The following is a 24126-nucleotide window of genomic DNA, read 5'->3' as shown; positions in this document are numbered from 1 at the left end:
GTGGGTGGTGGGGGGACAGCTTGCCCTGGCAGTGGCTCTTTTAAAGCATAAATGGGAAATTTGCAAGTGGGACACCTCTCCCGTATTAGGGTGCCGAACGGGAAAGGTGTCCCACTGGCAGGATAATGAGGGTGCAGAGCAAAGTGTTCCTGCTCAGCACCCTCATTGCCATGGCACAGAGCATTACAATGGGCGCCATTAGACAATGATGGGATTGAGGGGGGCCATTAGCAGGGACTTTTGTCCCTTAAGAAATGTGAATGGAGGTGATCAGAAGTGAGAAGGGTGCATAATGCTGCATGCTTTATGAAATATTGATTATGGCTTTAACACCCCAGGGGGATTTGTTAGGCTCACATTAATCTGCATGATGCTATTGTGACTTTGCAGGCAGGATGGGGAGAATAAAACTAAAGCCATACTTCTATTGTTCAACATATTTCTATGACGATGAATATAGTGTATAGTACATTTTTATGAGGTGCTAGTTTATTATGTAATGTGGTTTGCTTCCAAGGCATTGCCATAAATAAAGTATTATTTAAGCACATGAAATGGAAAGAAAAACCTTAATAAATGTCTACATCAACATAACCTGAGAAGATGTGTTCAGTTGCTTGAACTTTCCACATCCCGGTTTCACCATTTAACCAAATGTGTGATGCTGGCGCAAATCATTTAATCACACTGTGCCTTATCTGCAGCTCTGTAAGTGATTCACTTCGTAGCGTAGGTTAATATATCATGCGATTATTAAAACAAAAACAAAAAACAAATCACTATAGATTTGCTCCATATATAATAGTGCTATTCAGGTATTTTGCACCACAACAGTATTTGCTACTTTGCCACTTGGCTTACTTATGGGAGCTTATTCTAAAGTCACTTTCATGGTGCCTCCAAGAATCAAAGACTGACAATGCTTCTTTCAATGTGCTTTTCTGTGAATTCACTTCTGTTCGTACAATCCATATGTACATTTGGAGGTTTGCATGTATTTGCCTCACAGAACATGGACCGAGCGCTAATAGATAAGATTCCGCTATCTGTAATGATCCTGCAGTTTTATTTGTTTTCTTATTTGTATGTGTTAAAATGCCAAATGCTACCAAAATGTGATTGTGGTTGGGGAAGAGGGTTGTGAATGAGACCTGATGGAATCCTGCCGCCTGCAGTTTGGGACGGGGAAGTAGCAGGACTTCTTTCATGGCTCGCCCACTCTTGCAATGCTGGATACTCCCGTGATGCATGCTGAGTGCACCCCTAAGGCCTGGCTTCATCTCCCAATATTCCCTCCCATCCCGCACATCCACACATGTATACAAACTCATACACCAATTCCCTCCCACTCAAATTAACACCACATTCATATACGCATGCACTCAGTCTCACATACACCCCCTTCCCACATACACACACTTACTCTTAGTTCTATTGGCCTCAAGAACACACCAATTCCCAAATGAGTTTCAAGGGTGTTTGTTGTCAGTTTAGCAACATGCCTAGTGACTGTAAAACTCTCTCTAACCTAGGTTTCCTTTAACCGTGGACTGGTACTTGCGATCAGTAGCTCATATTAGCTAAAAGCTATATGTCTATAGGTGATGGCCTAACGTCAAAAGCTTTCTATATCTAGAGTTCCTTCTGGAACATTCTAGGTGACCCTGGTTGGATAGTGTCTTTCAATCACTATGAGAACTTGCCTGGACTAAGACACCCTTCTACTTCTTTCTCTAAATCGCATGTCTCTCTCCCTTCCTCTTTATACACTCCCTTCCACTCCACCCACAGTCTTCCTTCTCTCTTACTCTCCTCTCTCTCTCTCTCTCTCTCTCTCTCTCTCTCTCTCTCTATCCCTATCACTTCCTCTCCTGTACACAATCATATTTCTCCTAGTCTTGTCTTCACACTCTGATCTTCCACCATCCTTCTTTCATTCTCCTTTGTACTGCCTCATCGCCTTTCACCCTACTACTCTCTCCTTCTCTCTCAACTACGAACACCTACCTCTACACTGTCACTCTTCCCACCTCCATGCCACTACTATCCACATCTACACTGTCACTCCACCCACCTCCAACCCACTACTACACAACATCATCACTTCTGCTGCTCCCACCTTCTCAACAATCACCCTCCTCACACCCTCACATTCATTCTTCCCTACTCTCCTACAACCATTTCCTCTCACACACCTTACATGCACACTCACAATGGAGTACAACTTTGACTCATCAGTCAATATCTCACCTTCTCTATAAACTGCCTCCATGCTCCTTTCCACCATCCATACTCATCTGGTCTCTTTGTCTGGAACCTCCTCTTCCTCTGAGCTCACTCAATCAACCATCATAATCCGGTTGTCCATTATGTCCTTCCCCTTCTGTCTCCAGCGGGTCTCCCATTTTGGTTCAATAGGCCAACCTTTCATTGTCTTCCCTGCCCAGGAGGTGTTACAGCTATCAGAATAAATATAATGAGGTCAAAGTCCTGCCAATTATTCTCATGCTGGACTGCCACAAACCATCAATGGCGGCACACATGATCAAAGTTCCAGTGTGTGTGAGGTACCAAGAGTTGGAAACATAGGGCCTCATTACATGGTAGGCGGTAACCATGGCGCTATTAGCGCCATGGTTGCGGCCGGTACTATACCGTGTCCACCATGGTGAATGGTGGAATTACTGCCACATTCCAAGGTGTGTGGGGCGGTAATTCCCCATTCACCATGGCACTTCCCCATTCCCATTTGAGCCCCCATAGGGCTCAATGGGAATGGGGAAGGCGGCAATTACGGTACCGCAAATTGCAGTACCATAATTGCATCCAAGGTCCCTTTGCGGGCCCGTTCCTTAGCGGCTGGAAAAACCAGCCGTTGAGGTCGGGTCCCGCAAAGGGATCTCGTAGTAAGGTGGTAAGGGTTTACCGGTACCGATACCCTTACCGGTAAAGGTAAACCCTTACTGCATTCCGTGTAATGATGCCCATAGTCTTTTACAGAGCTACTCCACAGCTCTGGTATCAGTAAGTGGTTGCTCTTTTCCAAGCTGTGGACGGTCTGAGTTACAACACCACTCTATGGTTCTGCTGCCGATGACTGTGCTCACACTTGTCCTGGTTGGTTACTTTGTGTGGTGCAGTGGTTTCATGTTATATTGCTGCTGACAGTGGGCATCCCTGAATAGGATCTTGTGGGCTGTTGTGTCTTTGTTCCATCGCTGAGACAGCTGGTATCTGTAGTTGCCTGCAAGAAACAGAGAGAAACTAGCAATCATTTGGAAATGGAGTTATAAGGTGATTAAGTGTGGTACCATTTTCAATCAAACAGGCAAATAGAGAAGGTACAGGCACTGGGACCCTCCCAAGTGCCACCTTCCCCTTCAGGTGTAGAACTGGCTCTTACATCCAGTGCAGGCTGATAGGGGTGCCCATACCTTCATGACCCTGTTACACATATCCACACTCAAATGCACTTACAGCCACACTCACTTACAATCTTTGTCATACACACACACAATTCTCAATCACCTGCACGCTTGCGCCGGTGGCAGTTGTCCTCCTGGCTTCAGCGCTTCTCTGTTTGACTCCAAGGAGGATGGTGGCAATTGTTCAGAAATATGAATGCAAAGGAGGGCAATGCTCTAGGTCCCTTCCCTCTTTGGCAGGGCTGGAACAACTGCTCTGGCCAGATCCGGAGTGACTTACCACAGAATGACTCCCCTCATCCTTCCCATTCCCTGCTTTTATTCAGGCTGCAGATTGAATCAGCATGCTCATCCTTCCCCGTGCATGTGTGAGAGGGTAGAGGAGGGATCGCTCTCTAATACTGGGCCCTGGGTCACTTTAATTGCAGCACTTCCCAAGGCTCCTGCATCTCCCCTGCTTGGGGCTTATTACTCCACAAACCTGGGACAACATCTACTTTTTGCCCATATACACTGAGAATGGGTCAGGCTGCTCTCCCTAGGTCACAACCACAGAACAGAGAGATGATGCCCATGAGTGCCTGACTAAGTTAACATACCAATTGCAAACCGTGCAATGTTATTTATGTCTTCACTTGTCCACTGCACTATGTAGGTAAGACTGTAAGATGAGTCCATATTGGAATTACAGAACATCTGTCACAGATTCGTACAAGGACCATTTCGGCCCTGCTGGTAAACCGTTTTGTAGAATCTGGATATAGTGAGAATGATTTGAAGTGGTTCGTTAACGAAAAAGTCACCATAGCAGATAGAAGGGGCTCTCTCCCAGAAATACTGGCAAGTCGGGAAGTCTTTTGGAATTATAATTAAAAAAAACATTTTGCGGGCCACAATGAGGCTATGGAGTTGAGATAAGGGCATTTGACTATCAGCAATCTTGGCTATGGCTTTTTAAGTTCCTTCTGTGGTTTAGTTGGATGAGTTTGTTAACCTCATGGTTTTAATGTTGAGTGATCTGGGTCCAGTTTTAATTGGTATATATAATTTCATACCCGTTTTTACTTATCCTACTGCCATTCTGTAGTGAATACGGATTAGAGCATGAATTGTTATAACTTCACGGCATCATTGTAGGTGTCAGGGAAGTTCCTGCCCAAGTGATTGCAATCATGAGTGAAGACCGGTGGGTACATATCTGATGCATGCCACTTGCCGAAAAAGTGTGAGTCACTGAGGGCCTGATTTACAAAAATGTTTTCAATGGGACTTGCCCATTGATAAACGTGTATGTAAATCAGGCCCATAGTATCTATGGGTGTGTTTCTCACCAGGAAGGAACTTAGGAGGCATAACAGGGACTGGAAAGATAGGTGGTTTCATAATACCAATGAATACAAGACATGTGCTTAAAATCAACAATGCTGTAGGCATAGTGTGTTATAAAGAACAGAGCCGCCTACAACACAGACGATGAGAAAACAGCAGGGGACCTTAGTGTCCCTTGAAGAAATTGAACTCATTCTGTCACCGTCTCTTGCCTCTACATTTTTTTATCAGATAAAGTTGGAGATACTTGTTTCCATACATAAAAAAAGCAAACCTATTGACGAAAAATGTACAGACAGTCACATGGCAGACGGACACAACACAGATGCGGCTGTGTGCAGATATCACGAAGGCTTTCCAAATCGAGCCCACACATCTTATATTTTCCTCGGTTCTTCTTGCTATGTAGCTTGTTGTTTAGATGAATATAAACAATATAATAAATATGTTACTGTGTATTTACAAAGAGAATGCAGACTCAAGGATTGTGGCTGATGGCTGGACACTCAACAAGGACAGAACATCACTGTAACCATAGAATGGACTTTCAATGGGCATTGATCTTTTTGTAGGAATTCAGAAGAGCTTTATCTATGACTCATTGTGCTTTTCGGATTTAGTTTATCTCAACCGATCATTTCCGTTTTGATTGTTTTCTGTCAAAACTGCCATGTTTTGCCGGAGTTTCCAAGTGACAGAAAATGGCTTCACTGACCTTCATTAGTAGTGTTTCTTTGAAGGTCAGGCTTTTGTTTGTTTGCAGGAGTAATGCATGCAGCGTAACTGCATCTGTATGAACAAGCCTCTATTGTGATGACCCCTAAAAATGACAAAGGTCACAAAGGGACCCACTAGGTTAGACGCATGCGTAGATCAGCTCTGGGGGCATTCATAATCCCTTGTGATATGTCAGACGGCGACAGCTGCAGCTGAAGGCTGAATGTCATGAAACCTTCTCACAAACATCATGCCTCGAGCAGAGCCAGCTGTCTCATTGACTGAAAAATAATGTATTGCCCAAAGAAAAGCAAAAATAATGATTGGCAAAAAATATGTGCCTCTTTACCCATCCTTGGTTTCTGCTCGTGAAAGATTGGCAGAATCTTATGAAATCAACACGAATGATGCTAATTCACACATATGTTACCAGGAGTAACTTTCACTTACTGCGGAGTCATTACTCTCTTTCTAGGAGTATGTCTGGAGTTGCTACCAGTGACATCTGTCTGAGTCAACCCATAGTGTGAATTACAAATGAACAGACACACTGACCCTAAACGCAGTCACCTGAGCAAATGCTTTTGCTGTGCCAACAGTTCATTGCTATGTAAAAGGTTAGACATTAACAGTGCCCTGTCTCTTAAGTATTTGTCAACTATATTGCACTATGCGTTGTTTTCTTTGCTGCTGGTGTTGGCATTTATAAACCACAGTGGGAATGGAAGTGCTGCTTGTTGTTGTTGTTTTTACTATTAGAAATGCTTTTTAGTTGCACAGATTCAACAAAAAAGTTGATGTGCTTCGTTGCTATATATTTAATATTCAATGAAAAAACTTTGTTAAAGGGACGTTATGGTTAGGTTGCACTAATAAAAACCTATGAAATTCAATGAAAAAACTTTGTTAAAGGGACGTTATGGTTAAGTTGCACTAATAAAAACCTATGAAATTCAATGAAAAAACTTTGTTAAAGGGACGTTATGGTTAAGTCGCACTACTAAAAACCTATGAAATTCAGTGAGAAAACTTTGTTAAAGGGACGTTATGGTTAAGTTGCGCTACTAAAAACCTATGAAATTCAGTGAAAAAAGTTTGTTAAAGGTACGTTATGGTTCCAAGTAAAACCAAAAAACCCTTGAAATTCGCCAGTTATGGTAAGCTAAGCAACCATATCTCGCGCCACCACCGTGCACTGCTAAGACTAACACCCACGACATTAAAGATGACATCACAAATGTCATTGATGACATCACTGATGACATCACATGTGTATATACTTTTCATGAAATATGTGTACAAGGGATTCTTATTATAATGTTGCGAAAAATGTGTCAAGGATCATTGCAATAAATATCATACCCTAATTAGTGCATTGAACGATGCATTGATATAAATAGCATTCTATTATGGGGCTCTATCTAGTATACTAAGCTACTCATGCAGAAACATAGCATTGTGTGCAGCTTATAAGATGAAGGTATAATATTCATAATGTTAATATGTTGAATAATGAAATGATAATTGTTTTCTTAATAGATTTTTGTGTACTGTGAAATATGTAATAAGTAGCTAATAAAACCCATGTATTACATAATTGCATTACTATAGACAAAACACAAAGAGACAAGAACACATACCAATATGGGTATAAACAGGGAAAGTGAAGTTAGCAAAAAAGCACAAGTAGTAGCAGAAACAATTCATAACCTAACTGATTATTTTCATGCAAATAAATTATTGCTCTGTTTCAAAGCTGCTATTTACCCTATGTATATGTATCACTTGATGTGATTGGACCCTAAGGAAAGTAGTGTGAGTACATTAATGTATACAAATATGATCATATACAGGGAAAATAAAGCCATACAAAAACAACAGAACTATCAGAAAGTGCTGATAAGTCTATTGATTATCTTTATGCACAAAAAGGATTGCTGTCTTTCAAGCTTGTGTCTTCCCCTATGATTATCTTTATGCACAAAAAGGATTGCTGTCTTTCAGGCTTGTGTCTTCCCCTATGTATATGTTTCATATGATGTGACTGGACTCTAAGGGAATTACTATAAGAACCTACTTGAAGGATACGTCTACAAATAAAATACAATTTTTAGTTTCTGACTGTTACTGAAGAAAACCATGTGGCCTAGATATGTCAGCAAAAGAAAAAAGTCAGCCAGGGATGTGATGTCATCAGTAATGTCATCAATGACATTTCTGATGTCATCTTTGATGCCGTGGGTGTTAGTCTTAGCAGTGCACGGTGGTGGCGCGAGTTATGGATGCTTAGCTTACCATAACTGGCGAATTTCAAGGGTTTTTCGGTTTTACTTGGAACCATAACGTCCCTTTAACAAAGTTTTTTCACTGAATTTCATAGGTTTTTAGTAGCGCAACTTAACCATAACGTCCCTGTAACACATTTCTTTTTTACTGCATTTCATAGGTTTTTATTAGTGCAACGTCACCATAACATCCTTTTCAATAGATGAAGACCACTAGCATCTTAGGTCCTCAAAGTGGGAACCCCAGGTGGTAAAAAAAAATATTTTTCTTCCCAGGAAGGAAAATCTTTCACCAAGATGGCCACCATGGAAAGGGAAGGTGGGGTGTATAAAGAGAACCACAACAGGGCATGAGAGGGGGTGGGGGGAACAGGGCACACACGGGGCATGAGCATGAGTGGGGGAGCAGGGGAGAAACGGGGCATGAGCAGGGGTGTGGGGGGAACAGGAGAGACACTGGGCATGAGCGGGGGTGGGGGGAACAGGGAAGACACGGAGCATGAGCGGGGGTGGGGGAACAGGGGGGACACAGAGCATGAGCGGGGGGTGGGGGGGAACAGGGGAGACACAGAGCATGAGCGGAGGTGGAGTGGAAAATGAGAGACACGGGGCATGAGCGGGGGGGTGGGGGGAACACAAGGGAGACACTGGGCATGAGCGGGGGGTGGGGGGAAAAGGAGGGAGACACAGGGCATGAGCGGGGGTGGGGGGAACAGGGGGGACACGGAGCATGAGCTGGGGGTGGGGGGAAACAGGGGAGACACTGGGCATGAGCGGGGGGTGGGGGGAACAGGGGAGACACGGAGCATGAGCGGGGGGTGGGGGGAACAGAGGGGACATGGAGCATGAGCGGGGGGTGGGGGGAACAGGGGAGACACGGAGCATGAGCGGGGGGTGGAGTGGAAAATGAGAGAGACACGGGCATTAGCGGGGGGTGAGGGGAACACGAGGGAGACACGAGGCATGTACAGGGGGTGGGGGAACATGAGGGAGACACTGGGCATGAGCGGGGGTGTGGGGGGTAACACGAGGGAAACACGGGGCATGAGCAGGGGTGGGGGGAACACGAGGGAGACACGGGGCATGAGCGGTGGTGGGGGGCAACACAAGGGAGACACGGGAAATGAGCGGGGGGTGGGGACAACACGTGGGAGACACGGGTCATGAGCGGGGGGTGGGGGCAACACGAGGGAGACACGGGGCATGAATGGGGGGTGGGGGCAACACGAGGGAGAAACGGGTCATGAGTGGGGGGTGGGGGCAACTTGAGGGAGACACGGGTCATGAGCGGGGGGTGGGGGGCAACACGAGGGAGACATGGGGCATGAGCACGGGGTGGGGGGAACAGGGCAGACACGGTGCATGAGCGGGGGGTGGAGGCAACAGTAGGGAGACACGGGGCATAACTGGGGGGCGGGGGGAACAGGGGAGACATAGGGCATGAGCGGGGGGTGGGAGGAACAGGAGGGAGACACGGAGCATGAGCGGGGGGTGGGGGGAACAGGAGGGAGACACAGGGCATGAGCTGGGGGTAGGGGGTAACAGGAGTGAGACACGGGGCATGAGCAGGGGGTGGGGGGTAACACGAGGGAGCCACGAGGCATGAGCGGTGGTGGGGGGAACAGGGCAGATATGGGGCATGAGCAGGGGTGGGGGGCTCAGGAGGGAAACACAGGGCATGAGCGGGTGGTGGGGGTACAGGAGGGAGACACAGGGCATGAGCTGGGGGTAGGGGGTAACAGGAATGAGACACGGGGCATGAGCAGGGGGTGGGGGTAACACGAGGGAGCCACGAGGCATGAGCGGTGGTGGGGGGAACAGGGCAGATATGGGGCATGAGCAGGGGTGGGGGGCTCAGGAGGGAAACACAGGGCATGAGCGGGTGGTGGGGGTACAGGAGGGAGACACAGGGAATGAGCGGGGGTGGGGGGCAACACAAGGGAGACACGGGTCATGAGCGGGGGGTGGGGGGCAACACGAGGGAGACATGGGTCATGAGCAGGGGGTGGGGGCAACACGAGGGAGACACGGGGCATGAGCGGGGGGTGGGGGGAACAGGAGGGAGACACAGGTCATGAGCAGGGGTGGGGGGTAACATGAGGGAGACGCGGGGCATGAGCAGGGGGTGGGGGGGCACAGGGGAGACACAGGGCATTAGCAGGGGTGGGGGGAACAGGGGAGACATGGGGCATGAGCGGAGGGTGGGGGGAACAGGGCAGACACAGGGCATGAGCGGGGGGTTGGGGGGTAACATGAGGGAGACATGGGGGGCATGAGCGGGTGGTGGGGGGGAACAGGGGAGACACAGGGCATTAGCAGGGGTGGGGGGGAACAGGGGAGACACAGGGCAAGAGCGGAGGGTGGGGGGAACAGGGCTGACATGGGGCATGAGCGGGGGGTGGGGGGTAACACGAGGGAGACAAGGGGCATGAGCGGGGGGTGGGGGGCAACACGATGGAGACACGGGGCATGAGCGGGGGTGGGGGCAACACGAGGGAGACACGGGGCATGAGCAGTGGGTGGGGGGAACAGGGCAGACACGGGGCATGAGCGGGGTGTGAGAGGCAATAGGAGGGAGACACGGGGCATGACCGGGGGGTGGGGGGAACAGGGGAGACACGGGGCATGAGCGGGGGGTGGGGAGATCATGAGGGAGACACGGGGCATGAGCGGGAGGTGGGGGAACACGAGGGAGACACGGGGCATGAACGGGATGGTGGGGGGTAACACGAGGGAAACACGGGGCATGAGCGGGGGGTGGGGGGAACAGGAGGGAGACACGGGGCATGAGCGGGGGGTGGGGGGAACAGGAGGGAGACACGGGGCATGAGCAGGGGGTGGGGGTAACACGAGGGAGACACGGGGCATGAATGGGGGTTGGAGGAACAGGGCAGACACAGGGCATGAGCGGGGGGTGGGGGGTACAGGAGGGAGACACGGGGCATGAACAGGGGGTGGGGGTACAGGAGGGAGACACGGGGCAAGAGTGGGGGTGGGGGGCAACAAGAGGGAGACACGGGGCATGAGCGGGGGTGGGGGGCAAAACGAGGGAGACACGGGTCATGAGCGGGGGGTGGGGGCAACATGAGGGAGACACGGGTCATGAGCAGGGGGTGGGGGGCAACAGGAGGGAGACACAGGCCATGACCGGGAGGGTGGGGGGAACAGGGGAGACACGGAGCATGAGCGGGGGGTGGAGTGGAAAATGAGAGAGAGACACGGGGCATGAGCGGGGGGTGGGGGAAACACGAGGGAGACACGGGGCATGTGCAGGGGGTGGGGGAACATGAAGGAGACATGGGGCATGAGCGGGGGTGTGGGGGATAACACAAGTGAAACACGGGGCATGCGCGGGGGTGGGGGGAACACGAGGGAGACACGGCGCATGAGCGGTGGTGGGGGGCAACACAAGGGAGACACGGGACATGAGCAGGGGGTGGGGCACAACACGTGGGAGACACGGGCATGAGTGGGGGGTGGGGGCAACACGAGGGAGAAACGGGTCATGAGTGGGGGGTGGGGGCAACATGAGGGAGACACGGGTCATGAGCGGGGGTGGGGGCAACACGAGGGAGACACGGGGCATGAGCATGGGGTGGGGGGAACAGGGCAGACACGGTGCATGAGCGGGGGGTGGGGGCAACAGTAGGGAGACACGGGGCATAACTGGGGGGCGGGGGGAACAGGGGAGACACAGGGCATGAGCGGGGGGTGGGAGGAACAGGAGGGAGACACGGGGCATGAGCGGGGGGTGGGGGGAACAGGAGGGAGACACAGGGCATGAGCTGGGGGTAGGGGGTAACAGGAGTGAGACACGGGGCATGAGCAGGGGGTGGGGGGTAACACGAGGGAGCCACGGGGCATGAGCAGTGGTGGGGGGGAACAGGGCAGATATGGGGCATGAGAGGGGGTGGGGGGTACAGGAGGGAGACACAGGGCATGAGCGGGTGGTGGGGGTACAGGAGGGAGACACAGGGAATGAGCAGGGGGTGGGGGGCAACACAAGGGAGACACGGGTCATGAGCGGGGGGTGGGGGGCAACACGAGGGAGACACGGGTCATGAGCGGGGGGTGGGGGGCAAAACGAGGGAGACATGGGTCATGAGCAGGGGGTGGGGCAACACGAGGGAGACACAGGGCATGAGCGGGGGGTGGGGGGAACAGGAGGGAGACACAGGGCATGAGCGGGGGTGGGGGGGTAACATGAGGGAGACACAGGGCATGAGCAGGGGGTGGGGGGGCACAGGGGAGACACAGGGCATTAGCAGGGGTGAGGGGAACAGGGGAGACACGGGGCATGAGCGGAGGGTGGGGGGAACAGGGCAGACCCAGGGCATGAGCGGGGGGCGGGGGGGTAACATGAGGGAGACATGGGGCATGAGCGGGTGGTGGGGGGGAACAGGGGAGACACAGGGCATTAGCAGGGGTGGGGGGAACAGGGGAGACACAGGGCATGAGTGGAGGGTGGGGGGAACAGGGCAGACATGGGGCATGAGCGGGGGGTGGGGGGTAACACGAGGGAGACAAGGGGCATGAGCGGGGGGTGGGGGCAACACGATGGAGACACGGGGCATGAGCAGTGGGTGGGGGCAACACGAGGGAGACACGGGGCATGAGCAGTGGGTGGGGGGAACAGGGCAGACATGGGGCATGAGCGGGGGGTGGGGGGCAACAGGAGGGAGACACGGGGCATGACCGGGGAGGTGGGGGGAACAAGGGAGACACGGGGCATGAGCGGGGGGTGGGGAGATCATGAGGGAGACACGGGGCATGAGCGGGAGGTGGGGGAACACGAGGGAGACACGGGGCATGAGCGGGATGGTGGGGGGTGGGTAACACGAGGGAAACACGGGGCATGAGCGGGGGGTGGGGGGAACAGGAGGGAGACACGGGGCATGAGCGGGGGTGGGGGGAACAGGAGGGAGACACGGGGCATGAGCGGGGGGTGGGGGTAACACGAGGGAGACACGGGGCATGAATGGAGGTTGGAGAAACAGGGCAGACACAGGGCATGAGCGGGGGGTGGGGGGTACAGGAGGGAGACACGGGGCATGAACAGGGGGTGCGGTTACAGGAGGGAGACACGGGGCAAGAGTGGGGGGCAACAAGAGGGAGACATGGGGCATGAGCGGGGGGTGGGGGGCAACACGAGGGAGACACGGGTCATGAGCGGGGGAGGGGGCAACACGAGGGAGACACGGGTCATGAGCAGGGGGTGGGGGGCAACGCGAGGGACACACGGGGCATGAGCGCAGGCAACACGAGTGAGACACGGGGCATGAGCCGGGGTTGGGGGGTAACACGAGGGAGCCACGGGGCATGAGCGGTGGTGGGGGGGAACAGGGCAGATATGGGGCATGAGCGGGGGTGGGGGGTACAGGAGGGAGACACAGGGCATGAACGGGTGGTGGGGGTACAGGAGGGAGACACAGGGAATGAGCGGGGGGTGGGGGGCAACACAAGGGAGACACGGGTCATGAGCGGGGGGTGGGGGGCAACACGAGGGAGACATGGGTCATGAGCAGGGGGTGGGGGCAACACGAGGGAGACACGGGGCATGAGCGGGGGGTGGGGGGAACAGGAGGGAGACACAGGGCATGAGCGGGGTGGGGGGTAACATGAGGGAGACACAGGACATGAGCGGGTGGTTGGGGGCACAGGGGAGACACAGGGCATTAGCAGGGGTGAGGGGAATAGGGGAGACACGGGGCATGAGCGGAGGGTGGGGGGAACAGGGCAGACCCAGGGCATGAGCGGGGGGCGGGGGTAACATGAGGGAGACATGGGGCATGAGCGGGTGGTGGGGGGGAACAGGGGAGACACAGGGCATTAGCAGGGGTAGGGGGAACAGGGGAGACACAGGGCATGAGCGGAGGGTGGGGGGAACAGGGCAGACATGGGGCATGAGCGGGGGGTGGGGGGTAACACGAGGGAGACAAGGGGCATGAGCGGGGGGTGGGGGGCAACACGATGGAGACACGAGGCATGAGCAGTGGGTGGGGGCAACACGAGGGAGACACAGGGCATGAGCAGTGGGTGGGGGGAACAGGGCAGACACGGGGCATGAGCGGGGGGTGGGGGGCAACAGGAGAGAGACACGGGGCATGACCGTGGGGTTGGGGGGAACAGGGGAGACACGGGGCATGAGCGGGGGGTGGGGAGATCATGAGGGAGACACAGGGCATGAGCGGGAGGTGGGGAACACGAGGGAGACACGGGGCATGAGCGGGATGGTGGGGGGTGGGTAACACGAGGGAAACACGGGGCATGAGCGGGGGGTGGGGGGAACAGGAGGGAGACACGGGGCATGAGCGGGGGTGGGGGGAACAGGAGGGAGGCACGGGGCATGAGCGGGAGGTGGGGGTAACACGAGGGAGACACGGGGCATGAATGGGGGTTGGAGAAACAGGGCAGACACAGGGCATGAGCGGTGGGTGGGGGGTACAGGAGGGAGACACGGGGCATGAACAGGGGGTGCGGTTACAGGAGGGAGACACGGGGCAAGAGTGGGGGGCAACAAGAGGGAGACACGGGGCATGAGCGGGGGGTGGGGGGCAACACGAGGGAGACACGGGTCATGAGCGGGGGGCGAGGGGGTAACATGAGGGAGACATGGGGCATGAGCGGGTGGTGGGGGGGAACAGGGGAGACACAGGGCATTAACAGGGGTAGGGGGGAACAGGGGAGACACGGGGCATGAGCGGAGGGTGGGGGGAACAGGGCAGACATGGGGCATGAGCGGGGGGTGGGGGGTAACACGAGGGAGACAAGGGGCATGAGCGGGGGGTGGGGGGCAACACGATGGAGACACGAGGCATGAGCAATGGGTGGGGGCAACACGAGGGAGACACGGGGCATGAGCAGTGGGTGGGGGGAACAGGGCATGAGCGGGGGGTGGGGGGCAACAGGAGGGAGACACGGGGCATGACCGGGGGGTGGGGGGAACAGGGGAGACACGGGGCATGAGCGGGGGGTGGGGAGATCATGAGGGAGACACGGGGCATGAGCGGGAGGTGGGGAACACGAGGGAGACACGGGGCATGAGCGGGATGGTGGGGGGTGGGTAACACGAGGGAAACACGGGGCATGAGCGGGGGGGTGGGGGGAACAGGAGGGAGACACGGGGCATGAGCGGGGGTGGGGGGAACAGGAGGGAGGCACGGGGCATGAGCGGGGGGTGGGGGTAACACGAGGGAGACACGGGGCATGAATGGGGGTTGGAGAAACAGGGCAGACACAGGGCATGAGCGGGGGGTGGGGGGCACAGGAGGGAGACACGGGGCATGAACAGGGGGTGCGGTTACAGGAGGGAGACACGGGGCAAGAGTGGGGGGCAACAAGAGGGAGACACGGGGCATGAGCGGGGGGTGGGGGGCAACACGAGGGAGACACGGGTCATGAGCGGGGGGAGGGGGCAACACGAGGGAGACACGGGTCATGAGCAGGGGATGGGGGGCAACGCGAGGGAGACACGGGGCATGAGCGCAGGCAACACGAGTGAGACACGGGGTGAGTTGGGGGGCGGGGGGAACAGGGCAGACACGGGGCATGAGCAGGGGGTGGGGGCAACAGGAGGGAGACACGGGCATGACCAGGGGTGTGGGGGGAAGAGGGAAGACACGGGGCATGAGCAGGGGGAGGGGGGAACAGGAGGGAGACACGGGGCTTGAGCGGGGGGTGGGGGGAACAGGAGGGAGACACGGGGCATGAGCGGGGGGTGGGGGGAACAGGAGGGAGACACGGGGCATGAGCTGGGAGTGGGGGGGTACAGGAGGGAGACACGGGACATGAGTGGGGAGTGGGGGTACAGGAGGGAGACACGGGGCATGAGCGGGGGTGGGGATACAGGAGGGAGACACGGGGCATGAGCGGGGATGGGGGTAACACGAGGGAGACACGGGGCATGAGCAAGGGGTGGGGGGAACAGGAAGGAGACACGGGGCATGAGCGGGGGGTGAGGGGAACAGGAGGGAGACACGGGGCATGAGCGGGGGGTGGGGGTAACACGAGGGAGACACGGGGCATGAGTGGGGGTTGGAGGAACAGGGCAGACACAGGGCATGAGCGGGGGGTGGGGGGTACAGGAGGGAGACATGGGAAATGAGCGGGGGGTGGGGGGTACAGGAGGGAGACACGGGGCATGAGCGGGGGGTGGGGGGAACAGGGGAGACACGGGGCATGAGCGGAGGGTGGGGGGAACAGGGTAGACACGGGGCATGAGCGGGGGGTGGGGGGTACACGAGGGAGACACGGGGCATGAGGGGGGGTGGGGCTCAACACGATGGAGACAAGGGGTATGAGCGTGGCGTGGGGGCAACACAAGGGAGACACGGGGCATGAGCGGTGGGTGGCGGGAACAAGGCAGACATGGGGCATGAGCGGGGGGTGGGGGGCAACAGGAGGGAGACACGGGGCATGACCAGGGGGTGGGGGCAACACGAGGGAGACATGGGTCATGAGCCGGGGGGCGGGGGGAACAGGGCAGACATGGGGCATGAGCGGGGGGTCGAGGCAACAGGAGGGAGACACGGGGCATGACCGGGAGTGTGGGGGGAACAGGGAAGACACGGGGCATGAGCGGGGGGTGGGGGGAACAGGCGGGAGACACGGGGCTTGAGCGGAGGGGTGGGGGAACAGGAGGGAGACACGGGGCATGAGCGGGGGGTGGGGGGAACAAGAGGGAGACACGGGGCATGAGCTGGGAGTGGGGGGTACAGAAGGGAGAGACGGGACATGAGTGGGGGGTGGGGGGTACAGGAGGGAGACACGGGGCATGAGCAGGGGTGGGGATACAGGAGGGAGACACGGGGCATGAGCGGGGGGGTGGAGGGTACAGGAGTGAGACACGGGGCATGAGCTGGGAGTGGGGGGGTACAAGAGGGAGACACAGGACATGAGTGGGGGTGGGGGGTACAGGAGGGAGACACGGGTCATGAGCGGGGTGTGGGGGGAACAGGGCAGACACGGGGTATGAGCGGGGGGGTGGGGGATAACATGAGGGAGACACGGAGCATGACCGGGGGGTTGTTGGGAACAGGGAAGAGATGGGGCATGGGCGGGGTTTGGGGGAACAGGAGGGAGACACGGGGCATGAGCTGGGAGGTGGGGGGAACAGGAGTGAGACACGGGGCATGAGCGGGAGGTGGGGGGTAACACGAGGGAGACACGGGGCATGAGCGGGGGTGGGGGGAACAGGGCAGACATGGGGCATGAGCAGGGGGTGGGGGGTACAGGAGGGCGACAAGGGACATGAGCGGGGGTGGGGGGTACAGGAGGGAGACATGGGGCATGACTGCGGGGTGGGGGTACAGGAGGGAGACATGGGGCATGAGCAGGGGGTGGGGGGCAACACGAGGGAGACACGGGGCATGAGCAGGGGTTGGGGCAACACGAGGGAGACACGGGTCATGATCGGGGGGTGGGGGGCAACACGAGGGAGACACGGGTCATGAGCGGGGGGTGGGGGCAACACGAGGGAGACACGGGGCATGAGCGGGGGGTGGGGGGTAACTCGAAGGAGACACGGGGCATGAGCGGGGGGTGGGGGAAACAGGGGAGACACGGGGCATGAGCGGGGGTTGGGGGAACAGGGGAGTCACAGGGCATGAGCGGGGGGTGGGGGGAACAGGGCAGACACGGGCAATGAGCGGTGGTGGGGTGTACAGGAGGGAGAAACAGGCCATGAGCGGGAGTAACACGAGCGAGACACGGGGCATGAACGGGGGATGGGGGCAACACGAGGGAGACATGGGCATTAGCGGGGGGGCAACACGAGGGAGACACGGGGCATGAGCAGGGGGTAAGGGGAACAGGGCAGACACGGGGCATGAGCGGAGGGTGGGGGGCAACAGGAGGGAGACATGGGGCATGACCGGGAGGGTGGGGGGAACAGGGGAGACACGGGGCATGAGCGGGGGATGGGGGAACAGGGGAGACACGGGGCATGAGTGGGGGGTCGGGGGATCGTGAGGGAGACACAGGGCATGAGCGGGGGTGGGGGATCATGAGGGAGACACGGGGGATGAGCAGGGGGTGGGGGGTACAGTAGGGAGACACGGGGCATGAGCGGGGGGTGGAGGGCAACAGGAGGGAGACACGGGGCATGACCGGGAGGGTGGGGGGAACAGGGGAGACACGGGGCATGAGCGGGGTGTGGGGGGGAACAGGGGAGACACGGGGCATGAGTCGGGGGTGGGAGGATCGTGAGGGAGACACAGGGCATGAGCAGGGGTGGGGGGACAGGAGGGAGACACGGGGCATGAGCGGGGGGTGGGGGGATCGTGAGGGAGACACGGGGGATGAGCGGGGGGTGGTGGGAACAGGGGAGACACGGGTCATGAGCGGGGGGTGGTGGGAACAGGGGAGACACGGGGGATGAGCGAGGGGTGGGGGGATTGTGAGGGAGATATGGGGGATGAGCGGGGGTTGGGGGGATCGTGAGGGAGACACGGGGGATGAGCAGGGGGGTGAGGGGGTACAAGGGAGACACAGGCATGAGCGGGGGTGAGGGGAACAGGGGAGACGCGGGGGTGGGGGAGAACGGGAGGAAAACACAGACATAAGCTTAGTGTGCAGGCGGCAGATCTTGCTCCTCGGCCCTCCGCAGGCCACCGTGTGCCGATGGCGTGAGCGGGGGCTGGAGGAACAGGGGAAACACGGGGCATGAGTGGGGGCGTGGGGGCAGGAAGGAGACACAGGGCATGAGCGGGGGTGGGGGGAACGGGAGGAAGACACGGGCATGAGCGGGGGTGGGGGGAACGGGAGGAAGACACGGGCATGACCTTACTAGCAGGCGGCAGATCCCACTCCTCAGGATAAACAAAGATGACGGTCGTCTTTCAAAATATGACACACTGCACCGCAGCCAATGGGAAAGCACGTAACATGTCCACGGACACCACGCAAGCCGCTTGCCCAATCCCTGTCGTGTCCGCGGAGCGAACAGGGAAGTGTGTCCGCAAAGTGGACACAGATATCACTAATTTTGTCTGACCTACTTTTTGGTCATTTTTTTAAAAAACTACTGGACGGATTTTCACCAAATTTGCAAAAGCACGCTTTCGGGACTAAGCCACTGCTCCTGGTCCAAATTTGGTGAAAATCCGTCCAGCAGTTTATTTATTTTGCCATTCAGTCTATGGAAAAAAAAAAAAATTGGAACCCCCCATAACTTTGCCCCCCCTGGACCACTTAGTGGGCCTTATTTACAAAATGTTTTCTGCTGCACAAAGTCTGAATGCAATTCACAAAAGGCCCTTTGAGCTCACACAGTGCCCTTTGAACCCGGCCAAGCACAGTGTTCCTCCCGGTGTTAGCGCTACTATAGCGCAAAGGAAGGTCTGATTCAAGAGCAAAGAAAGGGGTGCACTATGCATAAAGCCTCCTTATATTGGAAAAAGGGGATTGACATGGACGTGGGCAGGGAGGCACTGGGCAAATTCCCAAAACCTCCCACCCCCAAAGTTCAAAACACACCTAATTCAGAGTGGGCCATATACTTCTTTTGCAAAGTTTGGTGTGGATTCGTCCAGGGGGAGCGAAGTTATAAACCGCTCAAAAGGTGCTCTTATGGAAACAGCAACTTAACCATAACTACATGGCCACTACCGTGGCCATGTCATATAGCTAGTATGATGCAGACTGACAATAACATAGAAAACACAAGTAAAGGAACTCATAAAACTTAGTGGGCCTTATTTACGAAATGTTTTCTGCTGCACAAAGTCTGAATGCAATTCACAAAAGGCCCTTTGCGCTCACACAGTGCCCTTTGAACCCGGCCAAGCACAGTGTGCCTCCTGGTGTTAGCGCTACTATAGCGCAAAGGAAGGGCTGATTCAAGAGCAAAGAAAGGGGTGCACTATGCATAAAGCCTCCTTATATTGTAAAAAGGGGATTGACATGGACGTGGGCAGGGAGGCAATGGGCAAATTCCCAAAACTTCCCACCCCCAAAGTTCAAAACAGACCTAATTCTTAACAAAATGTAGCGCTCTCTTCAACAAAACACCCTGAAACTTACTGCCTATCTGGAACAGGTGCAAAGTATGAATGTGTGCATAGTGAAAAGTAACGAGTATGGCTGACCTCGCATTGCGTGCTTGCAAAACATGGAAGGAGAAGAAGGAGGTGCTTCCTCTTCTCACCACTATTATTACGATGAGGAGGTCTATGGCACCTACAGATTCCACTCCTATGTCATCCTGGACATGGTCAAGGAGTGAGAGGCTGACTTGACATCATGCACTTGGGAATATTGTGAATGAAAGTGTAAAAGCCTTGAGTAAGGTTTTAATGCGGTTTATTCACACTACACTTCATAGTCAACCATTTGTACGGCGGAGAGGAGGGGCAGAAAGCAACTTGCGCTTCCAATACCTCCTTATTCTCCACCATTCAAAAGCTCCAGCATTTTCATCCGTATAGATTTTCATGCAGGCCCAAATGCTAAAGATCCCTATAGGGTGCACCTGCTTTATGAACCAGCAAAAAGCAGGCAGGTCCCAGAGGGATCCATTGTAAATGCTGACTGCCTTGCTCGTTTACTTTTAATAGTGGGCTTGGCAGTCAAGGGTTATAATTTTAATCAAATATCTGGACAGCATTTGATTTCAATTATTAACATTGCTGGCCATTCGCACATGGTCAGCAGTCTTCACAATGAAAATTAAATGCTGTCCCACATGCGCGCATGTCAGACAACATTTAATTTCAATTGTGAGGGCCACCTGCCATGCGATCACGGCAAGCGGAGCACACTATTAAAAGTAAACACTGGCTGACATGCAAGCATGCCAGCCAGCGTTTACTCACTTTGCACTGCGGAGTGAAAAGGTGCAAGGCAAAAGTCTTCATACATGTGTGTACTCAGCTTTTTGCCCCACACATTTTCACCCCGCAGTGCAAATGATAAACATTTGGCGTAGGGGAACCACCGATGTTAAAGTGTTAACCTAATGGCTCCCTGCCGTCAAACTACATTAAGGAGGAACATATGTGCTCACATGTGTACATTTGTTGTACCTTTGCACATGAAGGGATTATTAACACTTTTTCTCTTTTTGTCCACTGGTTCATTCCAGCAGACCATAGCCACTGTAGGGGGAACGGTCCAGCCAATGGAATCCCTGTGCTTACATGCATGTGATAGTGCATAATTGCATATTGACATGCCCCACACTCTGCACGCAAAAAGTGGCTCAGGAGCTCTATGCCATTGCATAGTTGCCATAGGTACTCAGAACCATTCTCACTGCAACACACTAGAGGTACAGTGCACATATACAAGAATTGCACATTTGGCATCCTGCTAATATGCAGGTGAGCAAGGATGCAAATAGTTGCATAATATATGTGAGTGCCACTTTTCAAGACACTCATGACAGCTCCACCCTCTGCCATTCCCATCTTTATCATGCTCTGTCAAATGGAACCATTAGCAACACATGGATCCTTGTTGCGTATGACCAATCACACACATCCTACCACATACACAACAAGCACATCCAAAACACCCACCAACCACAGAAACCAAGCTAATCAATAACTACCATTTACCCATTTGCAGAGGGCAGTGTATACCCACTCTCATTATTCCTTCTGACACCCTTCAGGAATCCATCAAACCCAGGTGAGGTCCACTGTAGTGCTTTACATATTGCCACTAGAGGAACATTTGAGTAAACCCTTCAGAGTGCTAAATTCACGGTTCACTTACTTGATCACTTGGGTGGTGTTTGGCAATAGATACCACCATCCTTATACAAGATTACACTGGCTTGATGTGTCCGGCACAGCACAGCAGCATGCAGTGGCATACATGTGGTGTTGCCGGAGGGTTTGCCATGAAATGGATTGTTTCCTGTTCAATCCACAGGCCCCACTCATATTTCTATTGTGACGAAGTGTGCAGCGCGAGGTCACCCGCAACCATGTGGTGCACACATTTTTTGCATAAACCACACTCTGTGTTGTGGACACACTCAAAACCCCCATCCCTGGCAGGTATCAATGATGCAAAAGGGAAAGACATGTCTGCCCAACATAACACCATGACAATGGCTTACTAGGAGCGGCAATGAGTGTGTGCACAGTGATAGAACCAACAAACGTCAAGTTCATCTGCTTCTACGTGCAACACAAATATACAAACACACACAGTCCGAGCATTACACATTACTCACACTATATCACTACCCATTGACAACGTATGGACTGCATGCAGTGCCATCATCACATTATCGAAATGCCCAACAATTACAACAACCTGCATGCACACACATCAGATACCCACATACATCAGGAAACAACACATTGCAAGCCACACATGAAGGACTCACCCACCAGAATACAAGGGCACATAGTCCATTAAGATGGAAATAATACACATAACCACACATCACACTGGTAAAACGTGTTAGTAATTATTGTGAAAGCACATAACACACACATATGTTGTAAAACAACAACAAGTACACCACTATGAGTGGCCTCGCAGTCCACTCTCTGTAACAGGATGTGAGCACTTATGCCTGTAGTTGACGGAGCACAGTCAAGACTGGGCTGTGGAATATCAAATTTACTAGGAACATCATAACTGCATTACCATATATTGTGACCACAACAAAAGCAGACCACATCACATATGAAGCTCCCAAAGAAGAACTGTACTGCCAACAATACATGTTACACCAGATGAATTCCTAAACACCACCTTTAAGGTCAAAACAATAAAAAGACAGGCTCAAACGAATAGCATACATACCACATGCAATTCAACCTAGGAGCAACTTCATGTCCACAGTCACTGAGCCCCAACTACCACTAGCTGGATGCACATATAGAATGCAAGGCAAGTGGCATAGGCCCATATAAATGGGTGAAAGACCATCAGTGTGTGCAGTTCCCCCGCCCCAGTCTTCCATTTGTTCATCCTGCTGTTTAAACACACATTGGACTTGAGTCAGGGTAGCCACAGTGCAGATATTCTACTGAGTAATGTGCATCTGCTAGGGTGTGTGGAGCACATGTGCCCTGTCACATGACTAAGCCAGGGTGGATTGTTGCGACAGTGACTTAACAAGCTAATCAACACACAATGCTTCTCATGGCATTGTCTTCCAAAGGACCTATCAGGGAGTGTCAGGTAAAAGGCTGCAGATTGTGGACAGTGACTCTTCTAACCTCTGCTTGTACTTGATCGGCCATCATGTGATACACTCCTAAATTATTGAAGCATCTGCTCAACACACGGAACAGTGCACAGGGCATACTCATTCACGCACTGTAAGGGGCCTGAATTAGGGCACTTAGAAGATGTAGCAGTCACCACTCCTACATACAAGTGTTTGTTTGTGGTATCAATAGCCTCTGGGAGTGTCAAACTTAATATTGGTGCCACATAGGCATATGAGGCCTACCAAAATACCACACCTGGGGGTCAGTTGTCATGTCTTACAAACCCACAAATGCATGCTAGGTGATGTGGGTCTTACATCTTCAGTACTGCCTTCTCCTTCATGCAGATCATAGGTTCACCAGTGTCCTTGCCCATGCTTGTATGCAGCCGCTACATGTCTGTTGTCAGCCAAAGCCAGACATGGGCACAGTACCATTAGGCATCTATCATTCTCACTCATATTTGAGACATTTCATCACAGCCACCTCAGGCTTGTGGGTCAGCACACAACTCCAGATGGCAGGTGTACCAGCTATTTTCCACCCTCCTCGGCCACTGTCTGCCATAGCCACTCAAGACATAGCTCAAACATGGACAGCAGTAAAGTGTATCCGATAAAGAGGCATTTGTAGTGAGGCCAATTACCCATCCACTGACCTGACACTTGCATTGGCCACTGTAACCTGTGTGTTGAATTTAAAGGGCAGTTTAGCAGGATGCCATTTTTTCTCTTATTTCAATAGCAGATGTATGATTGAAAACATAGCTTTGTTACACTGCCCCTGAGACAATTCCTGTATCAGGTGTGCAACACCCCCTTATATTGGACAGGCATGTTCAGGTGCCTGTGGAATATAGGGAAGAAGAGGAGTACCCTGAATAATGTCCCCTACACATATGCCTACATTTAATCTATGCGTGACAACAAAGCGATCATGCATGTCAGTTAACAGATTTGGTTACATGTATGTCCATGCATCCAACACAACAACCTGTTCGCTTGATATGAAACCTCTGACCACCTCTTCAACTTGGGTCAGCTCCTATATCTATGAGGATCCTCCATCTGTTGCTTGGGCTGAACTCACATTCCTCCCCAACGTGTTCTATGTTCTACTAGTCAGATCTCATATATGCTTAGATAATCAATTGGCAGTAAGATGTACCACCCCAATTGTATTTTCCATATCACT

This window comes from Ambystoma mexicanum, chromosome 6p (genome assembly GCF_040938575.1).
Source record: "Ambystoma mexicanum isolate Mex_15411 chromosome 6p, UKY_AmexF1_1, whole genome shotgun sequence".
Lineage (NCBI taxonomy): Eukaryota > Metazoa > Chordata > Amphibia > Caudata > Ambystomatidae > Ambystoma > Ambystoma mexicanum.
This window is presented reverse-complemented; position numbering follows the sequence as displayed.